General features: G+C 43.7%; 1 protein-coding gene across 5 annotated transcripts in view; it reads left to right on the top strand.

Annotated features, from left to right (window-relative positions):
* The window catches only part of LOC141785615 (rho GTPase-activating protein 44-like), a 70,081-nt gene that overhangs the window by 13,341 nt on the left and 44,236 nt on the right, over positions 1 to 12,504 (top strand). The gene's annotated exons all lie outside the window — the stretch shown is intronic.

Genomic DNA, 12,504 nt, shown 5'->3' with positions numbered 1-12,504 from the left:
GAACTCTAGCCACTTAGTCTTGTCTTCTTCTGAGATGGGAAGCTTGTGCATGGAACTATGTGGCTGTTTACAGCCAAAAACAGAGCAGTGATGGCTCTTCAACTTTGGAATTCTCCTCCCTGCTGCTAGAGAGATTTCAATCAGGTCAGACTTGCTCCTGATTGGTCAAAAAAGGGAATCGCTGACGTCGGCAAATCTCCAAAATCCAAACGGCTCATTTTAGGTCAGGATTTTACATTCACAAGCACTACTAAGTACAGGTTTTTGTCATTAAATATCACATTTTCTGGGCTGGGAGGAAAGCCAAAGACCCACAAATTTCACTGAAAGACTTCATAAAGTGATTTTTGCATAATATGGGACCTTTAAGACAAAAGATCCTAACAGAAGGAGTGGCGCTCGTCTTGCTGCAGCTTCTCCACTCCAGTCTGACATGTTTGTGTGTTCCCTGAGCAGAAATCTTGTGAATCTGCTCTTTAGTCTAAGAAAAGCAGTCAGATGATGAGTGTTGTGCACACTGGGTGACCGGTAATCACGGCTCAGCGGATGGATGCTTCAGATAGTTTGTGCTCCTCTCGGTCTGTGGGGAACGAAGCAGACGAAAGCTGCAGAAGCATTTCTTATTTCTCACATTCGCTTCTCAGCGTGTGATCTTTCTCCCTTCGTTAACTCTTTGGCTGTAGATCGCTTTAAAAGGCCGAAATCCACACGGCTTCAGAAATTTGTTGGCAACAGTTGAGTCATTTTGTCTGCGACCTGCTGAGGTGATGATGCAAACATGCTGATGGTGAAGGTTAGTTCATCAGGCGTAATTATTACAGAATGTGTCTCTGGGAGATTTTAAAGTTCAAATAGTAGAAAATAAAACCCCCTGAGGCCTTTCTCATGATGATATATCCCTGTTTAAAGCCTTCGAGGAATTATTACCGTCAGCTTCTTCTAGCACAAGCAGCAGCAGCCTCAAGTTTTCAACGGGTGAAAATCAGTCCTCAGTCCTCTGCAGGAGTCCTCAAAGTCTCCAGTCTGCACACGTCGTAAACAGCAGTACAGCTGCTAATCTGCTAACCGAGCTTTTCACTCCAAACCGCAGCTGAGGTCGGTAATAAAACGTTATTTTTGGCCAGAAGAGGGTAAACAGATCTGATTGTTCTCACATAAAATGCAAATGGATTCTGACTTGTTTTTAGACTCTCAGAGAAAGTGGGACAAACTCAGAACACTTTTTGTTTGAAGGGACAAACTTCAAGTGTTCCTCTTTAGAGTCAGAGTGTTTTATGATCTGCTTAGCTCTCTGTTAATCTCGTTAATACATACTTCTGATTTCTGGTTTAAAGGGAGGGTCTGCAGGATTTTCCTAAATAAAAAAAAAAAACACTTTTACAGGAAATATCCCGCTCAATCATCTTCTGTGGGCCTCTTTACTTGTGTGTCAGTGTCTGTGTCTGCCTCAACCCCCTCTTCTGCTTGTATGTTGATGTTTTGGTTGTTTTGGGACATTTCTGGGCAGGGAGTGGGTACGGTTACATCAACCAATCAGAGCCCAGCGCTTAAGTGATTTTGCGTGTAGATGATAGTGAGAGGGAGTAGCTTTAGGGTACTTTTCAGAAACAATCTGAAACAATATGGTGCTAACTTTTGATACTTTTTGGTGTGTTTATGTGGTAATAAATATTAATTTGTTTAATAATAAAATCTCAAAGTTTTTCAATTAAACTTATTTATTTCTCAGTGTAAAAACTTGCAATGCTGTGATCATGTCCTACATGGAAAACCGCCTACTCTTCCACTCTCTCACAGTCACAAGAGTGTGTTTAGGTACCTAAACATGGTAGCTTTTGGTTTTACATGAATCGATACTCGGTACAACAGATGGAATTTGGTCGGTACCTTTAAAACTACCTACACAACCAAAGTGAAACGGATGAAACTTTTTCCTAAATGAGGATGAAGCTTGGCTCGACTGTCACTCACTTTAAGGCACTTGGAGAGCAGCATGGGACAGAGAGCTAGCGAGTTAGCTTTCTGCTAACCAGGAGTGTGTCAAATACCTATGATTAGCTTGTGCTAATACTAGGTCAGGTGTACAGCTCTCCAGTCTCTCGGGATGCTGCCAGTCATTGCTGGGCTAGTGTGTGTAACTACAGTTGAAGGCAGTGGGTGTGGGCTGCCGCTGGCACTGAGCCAAGGAGGAGGCATCCAGTTTGAATCGTGTTTACTAACAAGACCCTACCTTTAATGTAGACCATTTTTGACTTGTAAAGTACTCTAGATCTTTCAAACAGTACATAGAGGATTTCTGCTTCAGTATCTCGACTCTGAGTCCACCTGCTGTTTGTTTTCATTCAGTTTAACCTTTAAAAAGCTTCCTCAGCCAAATCTGCCACATTTTCAGAGAGAACTATCTCAGGTTGAGAAAGTGCAGATGCAATCTTTATTGCAATTTCATACTGACTGATGATCAAAGTCAGATGTTAAATTGCAAAAAAAAAAAAAGAAGAAATATTCAAACTAATAAAGATTCATGCAAGAAATTGCATCTTTCCTGCACAGCTTCATGGAGCATTGACTGTTAGTATTTTTTGCACCATCGTTCCTGTAATTCATACTGTAATACCCTGTGAGTTTGTTTTGCTTTCCCTATGAATGAGTCCTGATGAAAACACGCTACCCGGTGTTCATTCTGCACCAAATCACTGCAGCACACCCACAGACGTCTGCGTGTTCCCACTGTGAACCTTCATGTCCAAACGTCTGCAGAGAGAAACGAGAGGATTGAACCTGACAGCAGACAGAGGAACAGCTCCAGTGTGATCCCAGTGTTTCATCACACACCTGGTGACACACAGGAGTGATTTTTAGACAGCAGCACCCTTCAGTGACTCCCCCCCCTGAGTGAGCTGTTTGTGATCCTGCAGTTATTTTAGCTCTTTGCACTCTGCATACCCTCGCTTCAAAAATTAGTTTCATCCCCGAGCGATGAGCAGAGCCGCTCGGTGATAAGACGGAAAGAGATGTTTGTGATGATAACACCACCGTCGCACAACAGGGAGGCAGACATCCCCGTCTGTGTGAGCCTTTGGATTTAATCGACCCCCCGTCTCGGATGGAGCTTTTACTCAGAGGCAGTGAGGAGGGGCAGAAAACTGCAGTTCCTCAAGTGTCCACTAGAGGCTGGCTGCAAAAGCAGAGGACTTTGCTATAGGTCCCACATTCCTCCTGCGAATTAGTCAAGTTTCAGTGTGATTCCTGTGTTCTCTCACAGCTTTGCACTCTCTGATTTATCATCATTAACCTGCTAATAAAGAAAAACCGACAGCAGCTCCAAACTTACAGGAACATGTTGTTCATCAAACAAAGAACAGAGGTGGGAACGGCTCTGCGCTTTCACACCAGAGTCATAAATTTGACTCTGACTTTTCTTTGAAGACTTAATTTAAAATAAGTCATGTAATATTTGCTAAAAGAGACTCATTGTTCTCATCCTCAGGGTAAAAAACTGGGGAACGTTGTCCTCTTGTCGCAGGGCTCAGTGAGAATATTGCATTAATACAGCGGTTTGCTTTGAGATTAGAAATTAAAGCATGTAAAGCACGTCTTAAAGCCAATTATGGAGGAAAAAGCGCCAAATGTTCAGTTTCTCAAACCTTTTCATCTTATGAACACTCATTGTTATTTCTGCAGCTTTGACAGGATAATTATGAAGTTTTGTTTAAAAAAAAAAGTAAAAAACAATGCAGTGATGCGAGTTATACATGAGACCTGTAAAAGCTTCAACTCAAAAAAGCACAATCCTGACAGAAAGAGCAGATATAAGTGAGGACTGATTGGGAAAAAAAATATTGTGATGGGAATAAAAACAGAAAAAAGAAACAATAAATATCATGCACTGACGGTAAATTATGATTAACTTGATATCTAACCACAAGGAGGAACATTTATAGATCAATACAGCATCAAAAATATCTTCAGATATCATCTTGTGTTTGCAGACTCTGCAGACTCTCAGTCAAGAATAACTGGCTTTATATCACGTTTGATTCAGTTTCAATTCAAACCAAATGCTAAATGAAGCTTAAAAATGCTCAGTGTATAATCTGCAATGTGTGTTTTATTTCATGCACTCACACACACACACACACACACACACACACACACACACACACACACACACACACACACACACACACACACACACACACACACACACACACACACACACACACTCAAAGAGGCTGAATCAAACCACAAGAAGTGGTTTGGCAGGTACTTTGTGACTCAGCAGCTGAGTCACTAAAAGGGAAACTCCTCTTGGGCTGAGCCGCAGCCAGAAAAACACCCTGAGTCTGCTGAAGGGTTTAAAGTCTGTCTCCAAACTGGAACCTGTCTGTGTGCCTCAGGTTTAATATTCAGTGTTTCATCAGTAGAAGAAGATGTACAGACTTTAAAGCTCAGAAGATGCCGTAACTCTGCACACAGCTGAGTCAGGGTTTGCTCCTGAACTCCCGGAGCTCTAACGGCTCCATCGTTTGATCCTCTGACTCCAGAGTTCATGCACACACAAACAGAGAGGAGGTGAAAGTGAAGGAGGGGGAAGAGGATGCAGCTCTTTCTTGGCTTATTTTTTAAAGTAAAGATGTATGGTTCAACTCTATTTCCTCTGTGGTTTGACCTCAGGGGTGCCAAGGATGTCTATGTGTTGCACTGCATCTAGGGTTGTGTTTTCATAAAGTAAGAGGGAGCCATATTTAAAGGTCCCATATTCTGCTCCTTTTCTGCAGTTTAATATGGATGATTGATGTCTTCATAAATTGGTAGTAACATGTTTTGGTCCAAATAAATCAATAAATTGAGCACAGCAGCATTGTTTCCAGGCTCTCATAGCCCCTCTGTTCAGAACGCTCTGATTTAGTGGGCGTGACCTTCATATGTAAACGAGCCACCGCTGATACAGCCCCACTCTTTCACGTCACTGAGAGCGGTGTCACGAGCTCCGAGTGCACAATGTTTAGAAAACAGCCAAGCTACTGTAACATTACAGGGTAAAACAACAGGCTTACTGCAGCTCCAGTTAGCATCCTGAAGCTAACACAGAGACAGGGGGGACACTGAGGAAAAGCTCTTACATCTGCTCCACAGCACACAGCATTTAAAATACTCACATTTCCAGGGTCCCAGGTTTGTTGGAGGATGGTTGGTAATGTGCCTGGATTCAGGACCAGTCTATTGGCTAGCCCTCTGTTGGACTGTCCAAAGTTGGAAAAGCAGTCGGCCGTGAAGTGACTAGCACACACATGCACAGTTTTACTGAGTGTAGCTGACACATTTCCCTCATGAATGAACTCTAGACACTTAGTCTTGTCTTCTTCTGAGATGGGAAGCTTGTGCATGGAACTATGTGGCTGTTTACAGCCAAAAACAGAGCAGTGGTGGCTCAGGGAGAGGAATGGATGGGAAGGGGGTTCAGGGGTATCTACTCCGGTGGACCAATCAGGTCAGACTTGCTCCTGATTGGTCAAAACAGGGAATTGCTGACGTCAGGAAATCCCCAAAATCCAAACAGCTCGTTTTAGGTCAAGATTTACATTCACAAGCATTACTAAGAACAGGTTTTGTCTTTAAATATCACATTTTCTGGGCTGGGAGGAAAGACAAAGACCCACAAATTTAGCTAAAAGACTTAATAAAGTGATTTTTGCATAATATGGGACCTTTAAGCCAAACTAGAGTAAAGTATGTCATGGTTCCTCCACCTCTGCTGCTGTGTGTTGTGCAGAGAGCTCTCATGTCTCTCCATACTTCTCCTTATCGACCGTCTGTGACGTGACAGCAGCTGAGGAGCTGATTTACTGTCTCCGTGTGTCATCACAAGTTGCCTTCAGGGTCTCTCTGTGTACATGATGGCGGCGTCAGTGAGGCGTTCACTGTCCTTAGAATGACTGAGAGTGATGTTCACATTTATCAGAGAGAGTGTTGCACGGTAATAAAACCATTTCCGTCTTTAAGGCTCGATCATTATGTTTCTGATGCTTTAAAGGAGAAATTCATGATGCAACGGATCCCAAATCTCTGTGTTTGTCTTTTCATAAAGAGAAGTTATTTTCTCCTCCACCTTGTCTCCGTCTGTTTTGAAGTTTCTGTGTGAGGGCTTCAGGCAGCTCCCCTGGCATACGTAACAAGGCTCTGACCCAGTTTGAAGACTGGCTAAGTGGGTTTGTCTGTTTTTGGTTTCCTGCTTTTCTCACATCCAAACTGCCCGACACAACTTTGTGGAGCTGTGGACGGAACGAGGATGGCGCTGTTGTTCAGATAACATGAACATGAAACACAGAAACATGCTTTAAGGATCTTTCTTGTGGCTTTTCTGCCTCAAAAATTTAATTTTCTTGTTAATTCAATCAGTTTTTAAATAAGCTCATCTAAGGTTATTAAGAGACTTAATCGCCCTCGAGGGGAAATAAGTCTTTAAAGATGATGCTGGGAACATCTTTATAGAAAACACATGATAGAAGACTTTATAAAAAGGCTAGAGCACATGAATATAATGCATGAAAGCAGGTTTTGTCTGACTGTCTCCATCGCCTCGATGATGTCATTTTCTATTCTTAACCTCCCCTGCATGACCTGCATGAATGAATCAACATGAGAAATCAGCGTAATGCTCCTTTAAGTCTTTGAAGGAGCCCTGTCAGCAGAGCTGGAGTCATTCCTGGACGGCACGCTGACGTCGCTCTGGGTTTTTCTCAGCAGACTGTCTCAGTGTCCAGGCAGCCGGAGGTAAATGATGCAGGTGATGACTCACACAGCCGGGCTTCCCCCTCCGCCTCCTCTCATATCTGCCTGGATTTGGCATCTCAGGATAGACTTCTGCAGAGCTGCATGGTACTGTACATCTGCCTGCAGCTGATGAGCTCAGAGGAAGGGAAACATAATTTAAAGAACGCTGCAAATAGGAGCAAGATCTGTGGCTATCATGAGGAGGATTGTAGAAATGTGAGCGTACAGATCCTGTTTCATCCAAGTTTCATTGCTAATTTCCAACATTTACAGCCATAAATGAAAAGTGTTGTGTTTGAGACATGGTTATCATTCTGGACATGTACATTTTTAGCTCCATGATTGGAAAACTTGATGAATTAATACAGTTTTTGCTGACAAGTTTTCCATAAGGTGACCCAACAAGATGTTTTGACACCAGCTCTGAGAAGTAGTCCTTAAATGGCCTTTTACCTTCTTGGACTGGGAGGTTTTGGCATGTGTAAACACAGCAATCATCCTCTGATGTGGGACAAAACAAGCGAGCCAAGAGGAGGGAGTCAGTGTTTACCTCCATCCAAAGCCTGCGGCCTTCTCACACTGCAAAAACGGGAATCAGCAGATGTTAACGCCTTATTTTTAGTAAAAACTTAACTCAATATGACCCAGATTGACCTGACAAGTCCAGGAAAATCTGTTTTTAAGATAAGAATTGGAAAAGAAATAAAGCCTTAAAAAATCTGCCAGTGGAGAGAAAAAATCTTATCATTCTTATTGAATTTATGTCTTTACCAGACCATAAAACAATACATAAAAATGCAGAACTAGAAAAGCACTAAGAGAGCGCAGACCGCTACCAAGCATATTGTGATTGTGACACAACACTTTAGTCCTACTTTAATGTTATACTTCCTTTCAGCAGACTGTCTGCTACAGTTTGGTATTAGTTGCAGGTTTGTACGATAATTTGTTTCCTGACAGTGTTGAAAATTATGATGACCCAGTACATATTTCATATTCAGGATCTTAGTATCCAGAATATTGCCAGGATCTGTATCGTACTTTTACATCCGTCAGAAATTATGGTGACCTTGTCTTGTATTGTTTTGCAAAGCAATCCGACCATTTATGGTGGAGTTATATACACATATGGTGAAAACCGCCCTTTCTCACAATGACAAAGAATCTTTGAAAAAAGTCCTGGATCCAGATGGTGATTCAGATCACCTCCAAAAATTAATCACTTCTTCTTTATCCCATTTTGAACATTTCATCAAGATCCGTTTGTTAGTTTTTGAGTTATTTTGTTCACAGGCAAACTCTCCCAAAAACATAACCTCCTTGGTGGAGGTAATAAGGTGCAACACAGCTACAAGGTTTAAAAGCCTGTCAAAAAAGATGATGTATTGCACGACAGGAAGTAGTGGGGGCAGCATTGCTTCCACTGTTTACATAATTGGCAGAAACAGAGAAGGATTTTGCATGAATCATGGCGTAAAGCACGGAGGATGCTCTACGATGCTGACCCAAAGACTGTATAAAACGTGGACATGGTGTCCCAGACGTCACCCTTCTGTTTCTGAAATGGAAAATGAAGCAGATCGGCTATCGCAGCCATATTGGTAGTGGTAAGGGCTTTGCGTGCAGCTATAGGGCGCCTGTTGGTCATGTGACCTGAGCTATGCCTCAGGTTGGGCGAGCTCACAATCTTAATATCCTCTGAACCGCTGAGTTAGCAAAAAATTCACCCCCTGTACAGTGTGTGCTGATAGTAAAATTAGCGACTCAGTCAGGAGACGTTTTTTGAACCAGGCTGTTAATAGGTTAATTTCTGCTTTGAAAACGGCTTTTTTTGACTTGGTGTTTATGTGACTTCTGGTACTTCCGGAGCCAGCCTCAAGTGGACACTCCAGAAACAGCAGATTTTAGCACTTCTGCATTGTCTCATATTCTTAGACCAGAGGCAAAAACACATAAAGTGCACATTGTAAGAAGTCAAAGCTGTCCTTTCATGGCAGCGCACAAAAATCTGAAACATCTATGTCCATGCTTAAGCATGCAAGCAGTACAACAGGGATCCAAAATATTCAGCTAAATGATCACAAAAAATAAACAAAAGATCTGTTGACAAAGAAAATTATCTTCAGTTTCAGCTCTAATGTTAAATCTAATATGTTTATCTAATAAGAAAAAAACTTGCTTTCATTCCAGTTTTTGGAGTTTACAACTCCAGCTGTGCTTGTTTACATCCTGGTAGTAAGGCTTTCTTTCATTGAGGCTGCAGCTGTTAACTGGAGCTACAGCCCCAGCTAGTGGCAGGTTGCTGCACTACAGATAATGATAATGAAAGTATGAATACTTCTTGCGGCAGGTTTGGCTTCAGTCACATTTTTATTTTCACTTCCATTTTGGTCGTTTGTCTTCTTTGGCTCCTGTTGTAATGTTTGTTGGCGTTGGCGTCTCTTGTTTGTATTCGCAGCCTGGTTTCCTCCTCCTGTAGTGACTCAGCCTCGTCGACTTGTAGCTGAGAGGAGCAACATATGCTTCCTAATAACGAAGCAGGTGCTCGTCCCCGTGCATGCAGCGAGGCGGGCTCGCTCTGGCGTGCTCATCTTCAAAGTCTTCCTCCAAACGCTGTGCTGCAGAGTCTTTTTGTTCCCGCTCCGCCCATCAGCGCTGCATTTGTGCTGAGCTGCAGAAGATCTTACGCTGCCTCACCTCATGAGTCTTTGTCTCACGTCGATCCAGTGTGGAACAAATGAGCCTCTGTGTGTGTGTGTGTGTGTGTGTGTGTGTGTGTGTGTGTTATTTGGAGACAGATGAGGGAGCAGGGTGTGTTGCCTGAGGGCCTCTCCTCTGAAGGCATCTGGAGCCCGCTTGGAGAGCCTTCTGATGCCCGATGAAATCACAGCTGACATTTTGAAAGCACAGAACAGCGGATGAAGCGCAGCAGCTGATGTGTTACGTTTGCTTCAGAGCAGAAAAGGCTCGCATCCTTACACCACATCCTTCTCTCCTCCATCCTTTGTCTCCTCCCTCTCCTCGCTCCTGATGAGATGCACATCAACGTGCATGTTTTTCGCCCAGTGATGCTGAAAATTGAGCACGTTGCAGGGAGATTACGCTGCAGATGAACATGACAGAAACATTGTTTGCTATCTTTTAAAATATTCACTGTGTGGAGAGATGCAGCGTTTTCCAAACACAACATAAGCCATTGTTGGAGGCTGCTATCCTGATCAGCTGCGATAACAGCGATGAATATTTCACTGGTGCAGAATGTGGGTCGCAACGAGGAAGCGAGGCCTTGCGGGGAGTGCCATAAATATCTCCCTCTGCCGCTCTCTGGTTATAATGGTTGTGCTTTATTAGGGCTGTGTGTCTGTGCAGCTCACTGTAACAGGTCCAAGGAAACCCAGAGGAGCTCAGAGGAGCCCGAGGCGCCGTGTTGCTTCATCTGCCGTCTTTTCGTGCAGAGAAAAGAAATCTCTCTTCTCTTTATTCCATTAGGCGATGTGGGGTTCCTTAAAACTGGGAGGAAAAACAATGAGCAAGTGTTTCTGTGGGTGAAAAGCTGGAAGGGGATTGTGAAAAAACAAAAAAAGGAAGGAGTCAAGCTGGGTTTGCATGTGTGTGTATGTGTGTGTGAGGAAGAAAGGCACAAAGACACATTTACCTCCTCCGCTTGTGCAGCATGAGAGCACAAAACGTGTGTCACACCTCTTTTTATGAAGGTTAATCCAGGTAAAGTGATGAAGCCTGAAGGGTTTCACAAAGGACGTCTGCTTCATTAGCTAATGAGATAAAGAGGAAACAGTTAATTGCTTCATTCCTCAGTAATTTTTACAGTTTACATGGGGAGTGTTTCCTGTTTACTTCTTCAGCCAATCACATGGCAGCAACTCATTGCATTAAGTCATGTGGACATGGTCAAGATGATCTGCTGCAGTTCAAACCGAGCATCAGAACAGGGAAGAAAGGTGATTTAAGAGACTCTGAACATGGCATGGTTGTTGGTCTGAGTATTTCAGAAACTGCTGATCTACTGGGATTTTAACCCACAACCATCTCTAGGGTTTACAGAGAATGGTCCAAAAAGAGAAAATATCCAGTGAGCAGCAGTTCTGTGGGACAAAATGCCTTGTTGATGCCAGAGGTCAGAGGAGAATGGACAGACTGGTTGGAGCTGATAGAAAGGCAACAGTAACTCAAATAACCACTGGTTACAACCGAGGTCTGCAGAAGAGCATCTCTGAACACACAACACGTCCAACCTTGAGGCAGATGGGCTACAGCAGCAGAAGACCACACCGGGTGACCCTCCTGTCAGCTAAGAACAGGAAACTGAGGCTACAATTCACACAGCAACACCAAAACTGGACAATAGAAGATTGGAAAAACGTTGCCTGGTCTGATGAGTCTGGATTTCTGCTCCACATTCGGATGGTAGGGTCAGAATTTGGCCTCAACAACATGAAAGCATGGATCCATCCTGCCTTGTATCAACGGTTCATGCTGCTGCTGCTGGTGTAATGGAGTGGGGGATATTTTCTTGGCTCACTTTGGGCCCCTTAGTACCAACTGAGCATGGTTTAAAGTCCACAGCCTACCTGAGTATTGTTGCTGACCATGTCCATCCCTTTATGAGCACAGTGTACCCATCTTCTGATGGCTACTTCCAGCAGGATAACGCTCCATGTCATAAAGCTGGAATCATCTCAGACTGCTTTCTTCAACATGACAATGAGTTCCCTGTACTCAAATGTCCTCCACAGTCCCCAGATCTCAATCCAATAGAGCACCTTTGGGATGTGGTGGAACGGGAGATTCTCATCATGGATGTTCAGCCGACAAATCTGCAGCAACTGTGTGATGCTATCATGTCAATATGGACCAAACTCTCAGGAATGTTTCCAGTACCTTGTTGAGTCTATGACACGAGCAAAAGGGGGTCCAACCCGGTACTTGCAAGGTGTACCTAATAAAGTGACCGATGAGTGTACACACACACACACTCTCTAAGCTGTCACACACTTCAACATCCAGCTATTTTATCTCTTCATCACGTCACTCGACACAGGATGTAAAACCACATTCCCACTGGAAGAATGTCGCCTGGTTGTTGTCTCACACACTCTGAGTGTGTCGCTCTCCCTGCTGTCACTCTGTTGTCACTTTCCTGACACACACACACACACACACATACATGCATACACACACAAAGTTAATAGATGTCCTCACCCTAGGCCCCACAACTCAAACAAAGCCACGACATACCAGAGTCCGACATGCTCCAATTAGGAGCCTCTGATGCACACTTGTTCAGAATCCTCTCCTGCTTCATGAAAACTCCTGTGAATCTGCAGCATTTCATCATTTATAAACCATAAACCATCACCTGTTTCCTTCTTTAACACCAACATGAACTTAAAGTCATCTTCGTCTGACCCATGGTGGGTTTCTGCAGCTCACTCCTCCTCTGTCCTCCTCTCACAGTTATTAGTCCCCCTCTCTCGTTGTGGAGTATGATGAGAACTTGGCAGGAGCAGAGTCCAGTCCAGTGAGCTGTCCTCGGCCTCTCCTGCCAGACTCTGCCCTTGTTTCCTCGGCTACAGAGTGACGACACGCTCAGACAGAAACGGGACGATTTTACGGAGGAGAGTGGAGCCGGAGGCAGATGAAAACAAGAAAAGGGAGGGAGACGGATGAACAGGGAGGACAGCGTCTGAGCAGCGACCTGCCTGCCAAAAT

This window comes from Halichoeres trimaculatus, unplaced genomic scaffold, assembly GCF_033239565.1.
Source record: "Halichoeres trimaculatus isolate MK-OKI-2021-1 unplaced genomic scaffold, fHalTri1.1 fHalTri1_scaffold_23, whole genome shotgun sequence".
NCBI classification, from domain to species: Eukaryota; Metazoa; Chordata; class Actinopteri; order Labriformes; family Labridae; genus Halichoeres; species Halichoeres trimaculatus.
Note: the sequence above shows the minus strand (reverse complement) of the source record. Positions and strands in the feature narration are given on the sequence as shown.